Source organism: Schistocerca piceifrons, chromosome 6 (genome assembly GCF_021461385.2).
Source record: "Schistocerca piceifrons isolate TAMUIC-IGC-003096 chromosome 6, iqSchPice1.1, whole genome shotgun sequence".
Classification (NCBI taxonomy): Eukaryota; Metazoa; Arthropoda; class Insecta; order Orthoptera; family Acrididae; genus Schistocerca; species Schistocerca piceifrons.
Genome location: NC_060143.1, coordinates 330,251,459 through 330,271,674, shown reverse-complemented (window position 1 = coordinate 330,271,674; position 20,216 = coordinate 330,251,459). Strand labels below are relative to the sequence as shown.

At 44.3% G+C, this 20,216-nt stretch overlaps 1 pseudogene; it reads right to left on the bottom strand.

Moving 5' to 3' along the window:
* Nucleotides 1-268: 268 nt before the first annotated feature.
* Nucleotides 269-387, bottom strand: LOC124803868 (annotated as a pseudogene).
* Nucleotides 388-20,216: the final 19,829 nt, after the last annotated feature.

Sequence of the window (20,216 nt, the reverse complement as noted above, 5' to 3'; positions counted from 1 at the left end):
AGAGCTCGAACAGAAAGGTTTAGGTGTTCCTTTTTCCCGCGCGCTGTTCGGGAGTGGAATGGTAGGGAGATAGTATGATTGTGGTTCGATGAACCCTCTGCCGAGCACTTAAATGTGAATTGCAGAGTAATCATGTAGATGTAGATACTGAAGTGTATATGGTCTGTGCACCGCTCTCCCGACCGTTGCCAGTTTTCGTGACTGGAGCCGCCACTTCTCAGTCAAGTAGCTCCTCAATTGTTCTCATGAGAGCTGAGTTCATCCCGTTTGCCAACAGCACTCGGCAGACCCGGACGGTCACCCATCCAAGTGCTAGCCAAGTCTGTCACCACTTACCTTCGGTGATCTGACGGGAACCGGTGTTACCACAGCAGCAAGGCCGTTGGCATAACGCCGTAAATGGAAATAGTTTTACGACGAAGCATAGATCTTACAGATATCAAAACACCTGTTGTCCCACGAAGGATTTTAGTCTGCTTGCACTTTGATAACTAACAAAAATAACAAAGACTGTGAATTTTTAAGTCACACACATGGTTACGACATTACTGATGGTGTTTTACTGTTGAGGATGTTCAAAATGCAGTCCATCAGCAGCAATACAATGATTGCAACGCTGCGGACTCAACGGCAACCATGTGTTAACGATTGCCATTGGAATGGCAGGCTATCACAAGCACCTCTCTCATGTCATCCAGTGTACGTGGCTTTGCGCTGTGGCCGGGATCCTTAGAATTCCCCTAAGGAAACATGTCTCATGGCGTTAGATCGTGAGATCTTGATGGAAACCCAACACTTCCTCGTCACCCTAACCCGCTCTCAATAAACTTTCATCCAGGAATTGCCGCGCGCCACGATGGTAATATGATCGAGTTCCATCTCTTTTTTTTTTTTTAAACTTTATCACTGAGCAGTTGGTACAATTTATTCCTGCAACCTGCTATGCTACTTCACGCTTTTCACTGTGCCTTTAAAAATGAATCGTCCTACAATTCCTCTGACAGACATACCACACTGATAACTCAGGAAGATTAACAGCTTTTTCTTCCGTAAAATGGGGATTATCTCTTAGACACTATACAGAGCTATGGCGGTTGATGATTCCGTTCAGTTTAAATGTCGCCTCATCAGACCAAACAATGAAATCAGTCAACTGTAAATTTTCGCAAATCCATTCATAAAATTCGTGGCGTCTTTCCCGGTTCGTCCTTATTCAGGTCCTGAAGCAATCTGGGTAAGTAGGGTTTCCATTTATCTTGTTTAAAAATGCTGTGGACACTTGGGTTGCTTACGCCTGATTCACACGCAGCTTACCGTATGGATTTCTTTTGGTATCTTGTGGAAGCTTGTACCACAGTTACGCAGCTTACTGTATGGAGTTCTTTTGGTATCTTTCGAGTACCACAGTTTCCACCTCTCCTTCGTCCGCCACAGATTTCTTCCTGATATATCGTCCCTTTTTCTGATCACGCATACTACCTTCCCTCTCAAATCCATCGCATAACTTCGTTACTGTTAGCACGTGACGGTGGCGCAGTATTAAATTTTACCGCGACCGTCTCTGCACTTCTTTAATGTTTCTACAGTTCCAACAACGCTTTAAAATCCACTTTCTTTGCTCCAGGTTCCCAGCCATTTAGTTACTTTTGTGAATTTGCTGGCAACGAAAATAAACAACTGAGAAAAATTTATGGCTGCACACACGAGTCGTGAGAGGAACGTATAATTAAAATTGGATCAGGCTATCATTAATGCCTCTTCAGTTGTTAAACTTCAAAGAACGTAAACCCCTTTGCAGGACACTCTGTATGCGCAGATGTTCATCACATGAGTATGAAGAGATTTAACTTTCATTCCATTCGGAGCTGATGTCCATGATCGACATTATCATAAGTTCTGAGCCCCGCGGGAACGAATACACATTTGCCTCAGAAGCTAACAGCTTTCGAAACCATCTTGAAAAATCTCTTGTCAATTCTGAAACATATTTTGTGTCAGTTCATGAAGGCTGGTTGAGGGCTAGTAGGGAAATCAACTTCTCATCTGCATCCAAGACAGGCTCTATGTGTGACAAATTAAGGACCAGTTAGACCAGTCAGGGATTTGCTCAACTAAGTTACGGGAATACATCCGGGGGACGTTTTTGACAGCAGCCGATATGCCGACAGGTGACCTCCCTGACATTTTCAAGGTAAAAGTCGAGAAAGTAAGCGGAGGGCAACTGAATTTAATACCTGAGTTCGGAGAGCAATTCCGTAAAGATAACACACGCAAACACACACACACACACACATCCACACACACACTTTAAACACGCTCACTACACAACCAAAGATGACCGACACTATAAGTTAACGATGGTCAAAATTACTAAACAACCGTTATGTAGCTTTAACTCTATCCCTCTGTTTCTTGACAAGGGAAAAACTGGATTCCACGCAGAATTTAAGCAAAAACCTCCATCTCTGTTTACAAGGTTACTTGATGGTTGCCGGCCGCGGTGGTCTAGCGGTTCAGGCGCTCAGTCCGGAACCGCGCGACTGCTACGGTCGCAGGTTCGAATCCTGCCTCGGGCATGGATGTGTGTGATGTCCTTAGGTTAGTCAGGTTTAAGTAGTTCTAAGTTCTAGGGGACTGATGACCAGAGATGTTAAGTCCCATAGTGCTCAGAGCCAACTTGATGGTTTTCAACTCCTTACTTAATAACACTACCTCAAAGGCTCGAAGAGCATGCAAAAACCTCCGTGTTGTTGTATTTCGTTCAATGACCGGTGCCAAAACTAAGCTCTGAAAAGTCACTTTGTTCGGCTGTTGCAAGCGTGTGCATCTCGTGGTCGTGCGGTAGCGTTCTCGCTTCCCACGCCCGGGTTCGATTCCCTGCGGGGTCAGGGATTTTCTCTGCCTCGTGATGGCTGGGTGTTGTGTGCTGTCCTTAGGTTAGTTAGGTTTAAGTAGTTCTAAGTTCTAGGGGACTGATGACCATAGATGTTAAGTCCCATAGTGCTCAGAGCCATTTCTTGCAAGCGTGTGCGACGCTTATGCTCGATGCACCAATCCTCCTTGGTCCTGCTAGCCTGACCAATATATGACATGCCACATACGCAAGGTATATGTAGACACCTGCCTTACGGAAACCAATATTCTCATTAACGGAACCTAAAAGGAGCCTAATCTTAGATGGAGGTCGGAAAACACATTTGACACCACATTTCCACAAAATACGACCAATCGTGCTGGAAATGCTCCCTGTGTAAGGAAGAAAGACCGTAGACCATCGTGTTAATTCGGTATTGTCATCACTCTTTGGTGCACGGTTGGTCGATAGCGCAACGCGAAAGATGATCGAGATAAATCACCCAACAAACTCTAAGTGTCTGAAATGACGTTGGCCCTGTTAAGCAAGGTATGAAGTACTCCTTCACGCTGAACCAGACGGTGATAACTATCAGCCTGCAGATACAAGTCAGTTCCTATAAACAGCGTGCCCCAGTGTACCATGAACCTCCCTCCTGACCAACATGTCAAAGAAGGAAAGGCAGCCTTCCTTTTCCCTCTCCATCGTGAATATTCGTATGGATCGAACTCAGGTGTCCTAAGAAGTCGACCAAATTCTCGCCGCAATGAGGCCAAACAACAAAAGTATCGCCTAAATATCTGAAAAAACACGCATGTTTCAAAGTCGCCGACTCCATCGCACACTCTTTGACGTCTTCCATAAAGAAATGTGCAATAATAGGTCCCTCGGTCATAGTACTGATGACTGAATAAAAAGTAAGTGGAAGTCAACACGCGTCGAAATAGGTTAGTTAATTCAACATCAAACCTAAGTTCAGTTAACTGTAACGAATCAGACAGAGGAACACAAGAGAGGGAACATCAGAGTCATTCGAATGCATTCCCTCTAATCGACGTAAGAAATCCTCTTAATGTGATGCTCAAACCGACAATCTAGTGGGCTCAACAGAGTAGAAAGGTGTTTTGCTACACGACAGGTCGGAGCAGCAATGTTACTCACAATAGGACGAAACGGATCCCCTTCTTTGTGGATTTCAAATCTTACACTACAGATTAATGTCTACGATAATGGACGGCAACTCATCTTGTAGATGGGTGTGACCTGTGGATTCTTCCAATCGCTGGGCACAATTTTTGGTTCGAGGGATCTTGGAGACATTACAGACTTATTCAGTTTCAGCGATTGAGCTGTTCATCTACGTTACAGATAGCATATCACTTATCTTTGCAGTCGTGTGACAATTACAGCTGGGCATGTGATAAAAATGAAGGGAAACTTAGCGCAAACATAGGTCCGAAAAGGCAGATTTATGGTTTTTTATTTTGTGTGTGGGCGTCAGTAAAATGTTTTCAAATTCAAGCAGAAAGTTGTTTGAAATGTCGTGAAATGATCTCGCTGCAACGAAAAACGCAATTTGTTTTAATTAGTGGCATCGCAACCCTCTCATCATATCCGTGACACACTCTCTCTCCTATTTGGCGATAGTACAAAATGAGCTACCGTTTCGTTGTACGTACTCTGTCGCTACACATCAATTCTCTACAGATGGCTAACAAGTGTTGTGTAGGCAACCTCTTTAGTAGACTAGTTGCATGTTCTGAGCGTTGTGCCAACAAAAGGTAGTCTTTGGTTTGCCTTCCCCACAACATTATCCATGTGGTGGTTCTAATTTAAGTTGCTCCTGATTGTAATTCCTAGATGTTTAGTCGAGTTCGCAATGTTTACATTTGTGCGATTTATCGTGTAACAGAAATTTAATGGATTGCTTTTTGTATTCAAGTGGATGACCTCACATTTTTCCTTATTGAGAGATCATTGCCACTTTTCGCACCATACAACGCATTTCTAAGTTATTTTACAACTGATTTTGATCTTCTGGTCTTTGGTATCTGAAACTTCAGAAATTCGAGCTCATACGGAAGTTTTTCGATAACCGTTTTTCCAACAGACAAGTCCTGAAAGGAGCAGGAAAGCAAAGGGTTCGTAGTGGCACCACAAATTACCAGAGATCGTATGGTGACCACTGTAGTGTAGAAGTACATTACGTGGTTCGGAGATGCTTCGACGCACATAATGTTCACCGTAATTTAAAACGGTGTAATATTGTCACACATTTAGCGTGTTGAAGTTTCTAAATAATATAACACGTCACCTAAAACTAGCTGGTTAAGACCTAAACGAATCGATTCCACATCATTTTAATTCACAGTTAATACGTCTGCACAACACACAAGCGGGTTCCTCTTGGCCCTCTAATAACACGTGCCAGCAGCTGATCAGTTCCGAGAAGTCGAGTGTTTGGATTCAGTACGAAACGGCCAGCTGAAAGTAAACTGGAGTTCCCACTGAGTTCCTGGCACTGCCAGAACACAAAAGCCCCAACTGTTGCAGCTCTGCTTCTGTGAACTTCCCTTCATGGAAGCGAACGAATGAATCATTTAAGACCATTGATTCAACTTGTTAGATGACCCATTTCAGTGAGCAACCCTTATCGAACGAATATAACCTGATCGAACGAATATGACACTCTTGTCTTGATGTCGTAAGAGGTTCTGCTACTGTCTTACATACTTATCATTTCACTTTACGTCCCTACAGTTTCACAGAACACTAAGTAATGCAGGAAAATGCCCAGGGTTCCCTTGCATAATTCTATAATAATTTTATGTTGCAATGCAGATAGTTTGTGCTGCATTGGAGTCGAACAAATCCTTCTTGGTTTGCAATTTTCTAAAACATTAGTGCATTTGTCGCTAAATTTCAGAATTTTGTGTTATTAGTGAATTAAATTTATTGGTACACGTTTCTAACAAATGGTGCTCATTTTCGGGTAATATACTAGGTTACAAACTGACTTTCATATTCTCACAGAAGTCTGAGCATTTTTTAGTATCTGAAAGAAGGAAGAAGACACAACATGGTTTCTTGGGACGTTTACTGAGCGTATAGTTTATATGATCTTGCAACACTTCTGATTATTTTTATGGAGACAAGTGAGTTAGGCTGGTTGTAACAACCTAACGGTACACGTGATGGTTGAAGGTAGACACGTACAATCACGCACACGTCGCCGAAATTGCGTCCACTGAAGTTGAGTACCTCTCTTTAAATGTCACGTGCGATCGTTGTTCCAGTGATGATTTAGCTGGGTGAAACTGTTAACAGAAAAGTGCAGGTCAACCTTATATTACTATTTACGTACTTTTCATGGAATGTCAAGAATTTATTCCACTGTTACAATTCTTGGCGCAACTCTTTCCGCAATTACTGATACACTCACCATTACCTCCTGCTATACGCACATAAATGACTGCTCCGTTTGACCTAATCGGAATATAAGTCACGAATTTAAAGAACCGATTTTAATGTTGAATCACAACCTATCAAAATTAAACATTCTGAGCAGTAATCGTTTCTACTCAAGCCGTGAACAGTGGCACTTAGGAATGCTCTCGGTTATGGCCACCGCACAATTCGTTGACTGTAATTCAAGTAAACTTTAATAATACTGGATCAGTAATAACCAACCGAGCAGTCAAAACACTTCATCTCAGGCCACGACCTGCACAACCGCTCGATGTCATCCTGTAGTGAAATCTCTGTCCCCTAGTTCTGGCCAATCAGAGGTCAGGGAAGGAAAAGCTACCGCATAAGGCCATGCAACGAGGGTTGTTCAATAAAGAATGACTATAATATTTTTGACAACATACCTTTACTCGTCCTCATAATTTTGATGGCCCTTCGTAGTCTCCCACAAATGCGATACACTTGTCGCTGCGTTTCTGCCAGTCTTCAAATACACTCCTGGAAATTGAAATAAGAACACCGTGAATTCATTGTCCCAGGTAGGGGAAACTTTATTGACAAATTCCTGGGGTCAGATACATCACATGATCACACTGACAGAACCACAGGCACATAGACACAGGCAACAGAGCAGGCACAATGTCGGCACTAGTACAGTGTATATCCACCTTTCGCAGCAATGCATGCTGCTATTCTCCCATGGAGACGATCGTAGAGATGCTGGATGTAGTCCTGTGGAACGGCTTGCCATGCCATTTCCACCTGGCGCCTCAGTTGGACCAGCGTTCGTGCTGGACGTGCAGACCGCGTGAGACGACGCTTCATCCAGTCCCAAACATGCTCAATGGGGGACAGATCCGGAGATCTTGCTGGCCAGGGTAGTTGACTTACACCTTCTAGAGCACGTTGGGTGGCACGGGATACATGCGGACGTGCATTGTCCTGTTGGAACAGCAAGTTCCCTTGCCGGTCTAGGAATGGTAGAACGATGGGTTCGATGACGGTTTCGATGTACCGTGCACTAATCAGTGTCCCCTCGACGATCACCAGTGGTGTACGGCCAGTGTAGGAGATCGCTCCCCACACCATGATGCCGGGTGTTGGCCCTGTGTGCCTCGGTCGTATGCAGTCCTGATTGTGGCGCTCACCTGCACGGCGCCAAACACGCATATGACCATCATTCGCACCAAGGCAGAAGCGACTCTCATCGCTGAAGACGACACGTCCCCATTCGTCCCTCCATTCACGCCTGTCGCGACACCACTGGAGGCGGGCTGCACGATGTTGGGGCGTGAGCGGATGACGGCCTAACGGTGTGCGGGACCGTAGCCCAGCTTCATGGAGACGGTTGCGAATGGTCCTCGCTGATACCCCAGGAGCAACAGTGTCCCTAATTTGCTGGGAAGTGGCGGTGCGGTCCCCTACGGCACTGCATAGGATCCTACGGTCTTGGCGTGCATCCGTGCGTCGCTGCGGTCCGGTCCCAGGTCGACGGGCACGTGCACCTTCCGCTGACCACTGGCGACAACATCGATGTACTGTGGAGACCTCACGCCCCACGTGTTGAGCAATTCGGCGGTACGTCCACCCTGCCTCCCGCATGCCCACTATACGCCCTCGCTCAAAGTCCGTCAACTGCACATACGGTTCACGTCCACGCTGTCGCGGCATGCTACCAGTGTTAAAGACTGCGATGGAGCTCCGTATGCCACGGCAAACTGGCTGACACTGACGGCGGCGGTGCACAAATGCCGCGCAGCTAGCGCCATCCGACGGCCAACACCGCGGTTCCTGGTGTGTCCGCTGTGCCGTGCGTGTGATCATTGCTTGTACAGCCCTCTCGCAGTGTCCGGAGCAAGTATGGTGGGTCTGACACACCGGTGTCAATGTGTTCTTTTTTCCATTTCCGGGAGTGTACATGCTGGAAACAATTTTTTGACAGGTCCTTCAAAATCGCCTCCGCAGCTTTCACCACTGCTTCTGATGATTGATAATGCCTCCCACGAGGCCGTTTCTTCACTTTAGGGAATAGACAAAAGTCACATGCAGCTAAATCCGGACTGTAGGAGGGGGGGGGGATGAGGGATGCTCTTCACGTTGATTTTTGCAAGATATTCAGCAACAACATTGGCAATATGCGGCTGCGCATTATCATGGCGCAGCATCCAGCCTGCTCACGGAAATGTGGTCTTCTGTGCCTAATATTTACTTGCAATGTTTTCAGGACATCCCTGTAGTATAGACCAGTTACTGATGTGTGTGCAGGTACAACGTGCTGATAAACCATTCCATGAATATCACAGAATGAGATGACCATAACTTTCCCAGCAGAAGCAACCACTTTTGCTTTTTTGGGGTTGGTGATGAAGGAGATTTGCACACTGAGCTTTGGTGTTTGCTCTCAGGATCAAAATGAATGTAGCCAAGTTTCATTACGTTTGAAAGAAACTCCGGATCTTCCTCTAACATCAACTTTAACTGCATGCAGACATGCACGCGAATGTCCTTTTGTTCGGGAATCAACAGCCTTGGAACCCATACCGCACAAACGCGTGTCATGTGTAATTTTTCTGTCATCAACGTGTGTATGGCACCCAATGAAATGTTCAGTACTTCAGAAAGTGATCATAAGGTAATTAGTCTATCCCCTCTCACAATGACAGCAGTAGTGTTGATTTTTTTCTTCCGTAAGAGCAGTAACTGGAGCACCGGGTCCACCTCCCTTTGAAATTGATTGTCTCCCCTCTTTCAACATTTTAGACCACCTTCGAGCTATGCAGTAGGGAAGAAAAGACTTCCCATAGGCCTCCTGTAACACTGCATAGGCCTCAACTAAAGATTTGTTGAGACGAAAGCAGAATTTCAAAGCCGCATATTGTTCCTCGCGTGTTCCCTCCATTCCAGCGGTAGCCAATACTGAACATGTCTGACCTTGCTTGCCTCTCACAGGCGGGAACCATGAGTCCCCACAATGAAACTACTATGGAGTGTTTGTTGAACATTAAGCTAACAAAATGTCATAAGATTAAATTTTAGCGCGAAAAATTATAACCATAAAAAAATTATGATAATTCTTTATTGAACAGCCCTCATACAATCAACCAATGAGCCACGCCTTCGCTCGTGACCACGACGCTATATGCTGCACTGTGGCAGCATTTAGGCCACATTCCGCAACATTGCGGTTTGCATCAGGCCTTTTAGCTACAAGTTTTACAACCTGTTCGCTGTTTCTGGAGTAAAGCGTTTTCAGGTGCATATGAACTTTTAAAGGAACACGCCCGGTTTCGTGATCTCAAATCACAGCTTCAGATGCACATCTACAAGATAGGAAACTTACAATCGACATTATGATTAAAAAAAAAAACGAGAACAGATACCTATCCTAGTAATCTATGCCCATGACAACCAATATGAAAAATGTCAGTAAAACATTTAAGCCCTGAAACAGGAAGGAGGGGGCTCAGTTGTCTCAAAATAAAGTACTGTTACCTTCGAGAAGCAGGGCGTCATAGTTCAAACTAACCAGTTGAAAAACTGACATGCTAAAAGCACGTTTACCCACAATGAAAACAGCAAAATAAGAAAAGAAGAAAAGGTGAAGAGCCCCAGTATCAACACTGAAAACCCATGGTTAAGAACAATTACCTCACATCGGAATGTGACGGACAGTAAATCTCCATCCGCCTCGCCGTGCAGGCCCACGATGTAAGTCAATGTGCCGGCCGGTGTGGCCAAGCGGTTCTAGGCGCGTCAGTTTGGAACCGCGAGACCGCTACGGTCGCAGGTTCGAATCCTGCCTCGGGCATGGATGTGTGTGATGTCCTTAGGTTAGTTAGGTTTAAGTAGTTCTAAGTTCTAGGGGACTGATGACCTCAGATGTTAAGTCCCATAGTGCTCAGAGCCATTTGAACCATTTTGTAAGTCAATGTGCTCATGTTTGTAACAGAGGACCAAACGTCCCAGCCGGCCGCGGTGGTCTAGCGGTTCTAGGCGCGCAGTCCGGAACCGCGCGACTGCTACGGTCGCAGATTCGAATCCTGCCTCGGGCATGGATGTGTGTGGTGTCCTTAGGTTAGTTAGGTTTAAGTAGTTCTAAGTTCTAGGGGACTGATGACCACAGTAGTTAAGTCCCATAGTGCTCAGAGCCATTTGAACCAAACGTCCCAGAAAACCGGGATTGTCCCGGTTTTCACCCCTGTGTTCCGGTGTCCCGAAAATTTGTTTCGGGACGCTCAAAAGTCCCGGAATTCAGTTTTTAAATACATTTCGTGAAACTTTCCCAAATTTTTGGGGTTTCGCTATATTAAAGGAAATACAACACAAGAAATTAATGTATTTTAGCTTATTTGTCTAAAGCATCCATCGTACCATACTAGTAATCACAGTATCAGTATTGATACACTCAGGCAATAATTTACTTTGAGCGGTACTTTGGCGAACAAGTAGTAAGTTGTATTATTGTAACAGAGCTATGAAACCGTCCGATTGTCACGCCACTTACTCACACACTCATTGTCAGAACAGTGTAGTAGTTGATGTTTTGTCAGACAACCTGCAATAGTTTTTTGACTGTTATTCCAAGGAATGGAATTTCATTAAGAAAGGTCGTTTTGATTACGAAGCAGAGTGTTCCGTATGTAACTGTTTTATTAGTATAAGTCATGGTGGACATTCCGACATAGTTGATCACATCAGGTCAAAGAAACACATTAACAGATACAGTGCACCGAGCTGCAGTAAAACTCTACAAAATTATTTTGTGAAAGATCAGTCAAGAGAAGAGACGAAAGTTCGAGTAGCCGAGCTTACACTAGCATACCATACGGTAAAACATCACCAAACTTATAGATCTAGTGATTGTACTAATAAGCTTAACAGCATTATGTTGGATGATTCTTCCATTACAAAAAAGTTTAGTTCAGCAAGAACTAAAGTGTCATCCTTAGTGAAAGGAGTTATTGCTCCCCAGAGTGTAAAGGAAAGCCTTGAATACATCAAAAAGTCTTCTTTCTACGGGATAACCACTGATGCCAGCAATCATAAGGCCACTAAAATATTTCTGTTTGTTGTTCAGTTTTTCGATATTAATCAGGGAATTCAGACCAAACTTTTGAAGGTGAGTTCCCTACCTAATGAAACATCTGACGAAATTTCAAGATTTTGTGTGAATACTATCGAAATGTTTGATCTTGAGAAAAATAAATGTGTGGCATTTTGTGGAGACAACATCGGAATGTCATGAGAAGTGGGTGAGTTTTTTAAAAGCTGTGACTGTCTTCAGCATTACTCTGAGTTGGTAATAATTGCAAGGTATTTATTTGCAATCCCAGCCCATAATGCCAATGTGGAAAGAATATTTTCGTTCATGAATATCCAGTGGACTGATGAAAGGAACAGAATGGAGGTGGACTCTCTTGAAGCAATCCTGCAGATCCTGTACAACTACAAAATGGATTGTGCCGAGTTTTATCACTCTGTCTCAAAGAAGAAAGACATGATCAAGAAGGCTGGAGGCAGTGAAAAATACCATTTTCTCCAAGGACAGTCAATTCCATCTACAAGTGCTCAGTAATATTAAAGCTGATGTTAATATTAATTGATTAAAAGTAGAATGGCTGTAAAATTTTGTAAAATCGTAATACATTTCTTTCTAACTCTATACGTTTATTAAATATCATTAATTATACAGATAATCTAGATTATATCAATCTTTTGTATCCTCTTATTAGTTATAATAATCGGGTTAGCAAAATGTATCAACAAAACATTAAAATTTAAAATTAAGAAGCCTGGGTACATGTGGAATGAGGTGTCCATTGGCACCCGGGTGAATGTGTCCCGGTTTTAACCGAAAATTATTTGGTCACCCTACACTAGCACCACCACACACATAGCAGAGAAAGCTATAAACATTTTCGGGCGTATCTAAATGCCGAGGGAATGATTGGGACCCTGTTACACAGCTCAACTATATAAACCATAAAATGTCCGCCCACGGTAGCTGAGTGGCTCAGCCGGCACGGTAGCTCAGCGTGTTCGGTCAGAGGGCTGTGTCAGCGCGACAGAATGTCAATCCTAAGGACCCGGGATTTTCTCCGCTCAGGGACTGGGTGTTGAGTTGTCTTAATCATCCTCGTTTCATCCCCATCAACGCGCAAGTCGCCGAAGTGGCGTCAAATCGAAAGACTTGCATCCGGCGAACGGTCTACCCAACGGGAGGCCCAATTTACATGACATTTTAACTATAAAATAGTTTAGCACAAAAATCGTTAAGACCAAAATGGACCAGACGCAAGAGCGTAGAACAACAAGCACAGGATCAATAACCAAGTAGTCGAACAACTATGACACTTGTGTCCTTGAAAGGCAATCAAAGTTCGACAGTATATTCCAATGTCTTAATTCCACCTGATTGTTAAGGGTGTGTCGCAGGTATGCGGAGTGTAAAACTGTGCCCCCCCACACCTTAACAATGAGATCGAGTTAAGACATACAGTATCCTGTCGAACTTTGCCTTTCAAGGACTCAGTGTCACAGTTGTTCAAGTACATAGTTACTGATCCTGGTCTTGTTACAAGCTCTGTATTTCGGGACTGTGTCATCTCTGTTCTTGGTACAGTCACTGATCGATGCCCTTACCCACTTAACGTGAGACTAAAATTTCTTAGGATTTTTTTGTCAGTGGTTAGATCTGTTTCAGTTATCATAGAGTAAGCTCCAAATCAAAAACGTAGCTGCAAAATACATTTCTTTCCAGCGTTTGGTATGAAGAAGGAAATTAATGCTTAACTTCCCACCGACAATCAGGTCACTAGAGATGGAGAGAAAGTTCGCATTGGATAAGACTGTGGAAGATATTTTGGCGTGTCTTTTTCAATATAACCACCCCGAAAATCTAATTAGATTTTTTCGATAAGAGATTCGAGTCATCGTTCTTTCAAATGTGCGTCCGTTTAGTATCGTATGAATTACGAATGCATGTTTAGCAAAACAAACCAAAGAAGGGTCATAAACGATGTTCGTTCCGAAAGTACGTTTCGTCCTTGTTTTTTAAAGAAAAAATTGTAAATCAGGTGACACAAACAAACATCATATGAAGGGCTTATTTAAATAGTGGTACAAGTCCATTACCTCCACTTTTCTGTGTATATTGCTTCTGAAATTAATGGTCCAAACAAACAGAAAGAAAGGTTCATCACTAGCAAGAAACCATATGTTTGAGTATTTCTGGTATCTCAAGTGCGGATTTCTCAGCGCTCTTTTAACTTTATGACTCTCTATCTCAGAACGAACAAAAATGGACTTGTACCACTATTGAAATAAGCCCTTCATGTAAAACCACACCAGTTTCTCATCAAATGAATTCGCAGTTGCGAATAAGGACAACCAATCAGCTGTAGAATGGAATGACCACAGCGAAAATCTGTGCCGGACCGGGACTCGAACCCGGATTTCCCGCTTATCGCGGACCGTCGCCTTACCTTTTTTTTTCATTTTGTTCGGTACTGTTCATTGCGTTTGGTCTGGGCGGATGCCACGTGGAAGATTCGAATGCGCTTCGAATGAGAAACTCTGTGTAAACTTTCCTTACATACAGAATGTAGGTGGCGTCATCGCTCTCTAATTTCTGTGACTGCATTGAAATGCTAATCATTTGCGTATCCAAGCATGTGGTACAAGTCATGTCGATCAGAGGTTTTGCTCCTTTTTTTGCATGTCGCCTTCATAGCGTTGCAACTTTAATTAGCAGCATTTATGTAGATGTAGAAAGGCATTAGAAAAAACTGACAAGGTACGAGTAGGGCTCCGTACAAACTTAATTAGATATATGGACAGTTCATCCATACCGGGAATCGAGAATGGCGACCATTTTTGTCTTTTATCGACATTGATACTGGCAAGGCATCGGTCCCAGGGAAACCAAGATTTTGGAGAATGTTTTAATTTCAACTATATAATTGTGACATGCAGGAGGTAGGCGATCATTATTATAATATTCATCAGTTCTCCATTCAGGCTGACAGGGTCGTAATGGTGAACGTCAAACGTCACGCAAGGAATGACTTTGTTGCTTAATTTATCCATAACGTACACTGAAGATCCAAAGAATCCGATACACCTGCCTAACATCGTGTAGGGCCCCGGCGAGCACGCAGAAGTGCCACAACACGATGTGGCATGGACTCGACAAATGTCAGAAGTAGTGCTGGAGGGGAATGGCACCATTAATCCTGCAGGGCTGAACAGCACGTTTCAAGGCATCCCAGATATGCTCAAATATGTTCATGTTTGGGGAGTATGGCGGCCAGCCGAAATGTTTAAACTCAGAAGAGTATTCCTGAAGCCATTCTGTAGCAATTCTGGACGTGTGGGATGCCACATTGTCCTGCTGGAATTGCCCAAGTCCGTTGGAATGTAGGTAATCAGACAGGATGCTTACGAACGTGTCACCTGTCAGAGCCGTATCTAGACGTATTAGGGGTCCCATATCACTGCACCTGCGCACGACCCACATCATTATAGAGCCTCCACCAGGTTGAACAGTCCGCTGCTGACATTCAGGGTCTATAAATTCATGAGACTGTCTCCATACCCGTACACGTCCACCCGCTCGATATAATTTAAAAGCAGACTTGTCCGACCAGCCAACGCGTTTCCAGTCATCAATAGTCCGATGTCGGTGTTGACGGGTCCAGGCGAGGCGTAAAGCTTTATGTCGTGCAGTCATCAAGGATACACGAGTGAGCCTTCGGCTCCCAAAGCATATATCGATGATGTTTCGTTGAATGGTTCGCACACTGACACTTGTTGATGGCCGAGCACTGAATCTGCAGCAATTTGTGCAAGCGTTGCACTTCTGTCACGTTCAACGATTCTCTTCAGTCGCCTTTGGTCCCATTCTTGCACGATCTTCTTCCGGCCCCAGCGATGTCGGAGATTTGATGTTTTGCCAGAGTCCTGAAATTCACGGTATACTCACGAAATGTAGGTGTGGGAAAATCCCCAATTCATAGCTACCTCGTAGATGCTGTGTTCCATCGCTCGTGCGCCGACTATAACACTACGTTCAAACTCACGTGAATCTTGATAACCCGCCATTGTAGCACCAGTTATCGATCTAACAACTGTGCCAGACACTTGTTGTCTTATGTAGGCGTTGCCGACACCAGCGACGTATTGTGCCTGTTTATATATCTCTCTGTATTTGAATACGCAAGCCTATACCATTTTCATTGTCGCTTCGGTGTATTTGTAGGAGCGATAACTGCACGTGAATACGGCGTTTCAAGTTGCATGTGAAACAAATATTCAGAAATGCGTCATATGAGGAATAAAGTCATTCCTCGCAGATGTCTGACTTTTAGGATTGCGACCCAGTCAGCCTGAATGCAGAACTGCTGATAAAACAATATCAAGTTTGACGTCGGATAACAAATGAAAAAGAAATATTTTTTCGTATGATACAATTAAAAATTAACAATTTTCTGATTTTTTAATTTACTTGTACTGTGAAACCATGTTTCTAGCCAAATTCTATAATTCTAGGTTAACGGGAAGTATTGTATAAGTTTTGATGAGTGAGTTTCCGAGCTTTAAAATACGTGACATAAATGGCTGTATCTTTTGATTGTACTGACATGAAGCTTCAATGCTTTACACCGCCAAGGGATTATGGACCTCACCATGTGACATTGGTCCGCAGGTCGTGGTCTAGTGGCTAGCGTTGCTGCCTCTGGATCACGGGGTCCCGGGTTCGATTCCCGGCTGGGTTGGGGATTTTCTCTGCCTGGGGACTGGGTCTTTGTGTTGTCATTATTTCCTCATCACCATCATCATTCGTGACAGTGGTTAGACTGGACTGTGTACAAAAATTTGGCTGTGTAAAAAAATTGCGATTTTGTATGGGCGCTGATGACCCAGCAGTTGAGCGCCCCACAAACCAAAACATCATCATCATCATCATCATCATCATCATGTGACATTGGTGGTGGTGGTGGTAAGTTCCTATGGGACCAAACTGCTGAGGACATCGGTCCCTAGATTTACACTACTTAATCTAACTTAAACTAACTTGCGCTAAGGACAGCACACACACCGATGCCCGAGGGAGGATTTGAACCTCCGACGGGAGGAGCCGCGCGAACCGTGCAGAGTGCCTGAGACCCCGCGGCTACACCGAGCGGCTGATGTGACATTAATTTCAACTTGACTCACCTACCCATTCTTGAGAAAAAGGGTTTTGAACAGTCGGATAGACAGACAGGCGGACAACGTAGTGATCCAGTAAGGGTTCCGTTTTCACAGACTGGTGCACGGAGCTCTAAAAATAACATCTTTTGAGGGAAGTATTTGCAGGTTCTAAGCCATGTCACCTAGTTCGAAGGCAACTGGCGAAAAATGAGCGTAGTGTTTTTGAGGGGAAGCGCCGTGACCGGTGGAGACATCCTTTCCATTCGCAGGAGGCATCTGAAGGCGAACGCCGTCGGCTGCTACGGCGCTGGCGGCTCCTTTGCCTATAAACTGGTTCACCGACTAATCGGCCGTTCCGTCCGGTAGCCGACTCGCTAATGTCTATTTATATGCTGCTGCGAGCGATCGGCGTGAAAGCGCACCTCCTATCCGGCGCACTTGGAATAATATTCCCGCGTTACGCTTGGCGACGCAACTTTCCTACCAAACGTAGCGAAACTGGCGTCAGCTCCAATGCAGCACTGACGGCCCTAAGCGACAGAGCGCAGTGAAAGTTGTGATAAGTTGGGCACTGCTTTCTCTCGCAAAAAAGCAGCTGAATTCAATCTTGTTCCGTTATGTTAAGAGTGTGACGTTCTAGGCCAGTTCTGACACGATTTCAAAAGCCTACATGTCCTCTATATCGGGACCGGCCATTGGTTGCCAGACCTTACACTAGCCCCATGTTCGGCCCCATGCGGACCGAGGCTTGGTTTCTCTCGGCTTCGAGTCTCCTCGGAAGTATTCGGTACAGTTCAACATTTTATTTAGTACTGCGGTGCGGCATTTTTCGGTCGGAACGAGTCTCTTCTGTTCAGCAGAATCGTGGTGTCAGTGCTGTTTACCCTTCGCTGTTAGTTCGTGGTACAAAGGACCTTTACAGGCCCAGCAGCTACTTGCGCAAAAAGAGGCAATCTAGCGAGCTATCGTGACAAGCCCTTGAAATTGAACGGTAATCATAGAAGAGAGGAATGAGAATTCTCAATATATATTACGCAGTTGCGTAATCGATGGGTACTGCAAGTTTTCCTTGAAGAGACATTAAAACGCCATGCAGAAAGAATGTAAACATTCAGTTGACAATCAAAGTGCAAAAACTAAACGATTGACACACGAGTTTCATTGTTCTGTACGTGAAGAAGCACTTCGTGCTAAATTTTCAGGCATGGAGCACGTAACGAAATTGGTAAAATTTCTGAAGTCGCAAGCATTATCCACTGTGTGTTGCAACTGTTTTCGATGGAAGTGAACGAAAAGGATGGAGACCTTATATACTACTGCAAAATACGTTGGTTAAGTTAACGTGTATGGCTGGAACGATTTTTCAATTTAAAACCCGCTGTTGTTGAATTTATGAAGAAAAAATTAGAGCAGTAACAAAATTTGAACATCCAAAATGGATTGTACAAGTCGCGTTTTAAGTGGACATGGCTGCAGACTGCCCACAGCGAGGCAATGCAAGGTGAAAGCAGCTTGATGACGATGCATTTGAAAAGAAAATCGCATTGCAGACGGTATAAATTCCGACGAACACAGTCCAAATCCCTTACCTCATTGACTTGCTTGAATAATTCATTGTGGCCTTAAAAGAATTCAAAGAACAGTTTTCTATACGTTATGAGCACACTGCCAATCAGTATATGAAATTAATGTCAGAAAAGCTAATAATACATAAAATTTACATGCACCCTATGTAAATGACAAGCTTCTAAGTTATATTAGCTTAATCAACAATATAACACAGGAATTAGTTTATTTTTTCTGGTAGATCGCTTACAGAATAGAAGAAGTAGACCATGGGGATATTCTTTAGCTTACAACTGTGAGCATTATCGCTAAGAATTTTCTCTTAATTGTTTTACCTTATAGGAAATGTGAGCCGTGGTAAAAAAAAAGAAAAAAAATTGTGCTGTTATGAAGAGCGCGCCGCAGCGCGCTGTGTGAAGCAGACGCCCTCCGTTTCTGGCAGTGGCGCCGCTGTGGTAATCGCAGCTTTGGTGTCTCCCTCTGGTGGGAAAGTGAAAAGGTTGCCTGTTTACGTGCATTTAAGGAGCGCTATGAGCTCTGTAGAGCCCTGTCGCGTCTGCCCAGCACCCCCCCCACCCCTCTTATGGGTCCTCATCCTCCATCGGCTCCTTTCCCGCCTCCCCCCCTTCGCTTTTCCTCTCCTTCCCCCCTTTTTTATTTTCCCATCATCTGTCCAGTTTCCCCCCCCCCCCCCCCACCTGCTCTCTGTTGTGGTGTGTCACATTTGCCAACTTTTTAGTGCAGTGTTTCAGTGACTGTTCAGTGTTGTTCGTCTTTCTCGTGTTTCGAACAGAAACCATGCTGTCGCTAGATGTGAATTTTATGTCTTTTGCGAACAGAAACCAGACTGTCGCCGTGTTTTTTTTTATTGTCTGTCTATTGTTTTACCTGTCTAATTCGTATATATTTTATTAGCATCATCATCCCTCTGTTCTTTGTTTTAAGTTCCACGATTTTTTTTTTCGTCATGTTACTCTTTAAGTCTCCGATTTTATCGCCTGTTTTTATTATTTATCCTCTTCATCTTTTTAACGAAGTCTGTAGGCTGAAGAGCGGCATGCTAAGCTGCTGCCAGCCCGCCCCTTTCGGGGGGAATTGAAATTCAATAAAGAAAAAAAAACCTCTGTAGAGGAGAGTCGGTCAGTCGAAGCGAGTCTAGACAGTTGGTCAGCCGGCTCAGTGTGGGGCAGTCAGTGTCTGTCTGTCGTCGGAGTGCGAATATGTCTGTCGTTTGTTTCAAACTTTAAGTCAGAAAATGAGAGTCTTGCCACTCCGCCAGTAACAGAACTCAGCTAGTGGTCTCCCAGTCGGGACTGCGTTCCTGCATCTGAGTCTGTGCGCTAGGCCGCCAGTCTCCTCGAGTTGCTCGGGCAACGGTCATTGGCGGTTGGATTGGTCGGTTGGTTGGTCGGTCGCGTACTGAGACACGAGATGACTTGTCCGCCTTGAGCGTCTGCGCATATGAGGCCTCCACGTGAGTCCAGTGGGCAGCTCCGTATAGAAAGGGGTAGTGGCTTCGCGGTTCACAAGAGAGCAACAGGAGCGGAACCACGACATCGAGGGTTGGGGGTGGTGCGCGAGGTCTTCGCCAGCAATCGCTGTTTATTAGAAGTTAAGTGAGTGGAGATATGTTGTTTCATTTACTTGTTAAATTCTACTTGTTTTCTTGGTGAGGTCACCAGCCGCTTTGTTTTTGGGTCGTCCCACCATTCTTCTCCGTTTGCCCACCCACGGGAAGGTGGTTATTGTGAATTGAGTGGTCCGTTTTTCCCTTGTTGAATTGGGGAGGTTTAGAGCAATCTGCGGTTCGGGTTGTTTCGTAACCCCCCACCCCCGTTAATCTGCCATACGTTAATAGCTGTCTCTGTCATGTTTGTCGGATTCGGTGTTAACGAATTTATAGAACTAACGTAAGGGCCGAATTTCTGAAATATGTTTTTATCTTGCCTACCATTTTGCGAGGCGGTAAATGTGTAATATAGAGCTTGTTGTACACTTTATGTAAGTCTGAATTTCATGAGTTTTATTTAAATAGTCATTTTTATAGAGTTTCCACCCTTCCACCGTAAGAGCCCTTTTAAAAACAAATTGCACTTTGCTGGAAAATAATTTCTTAGTGTGAGTGTTTGTACCA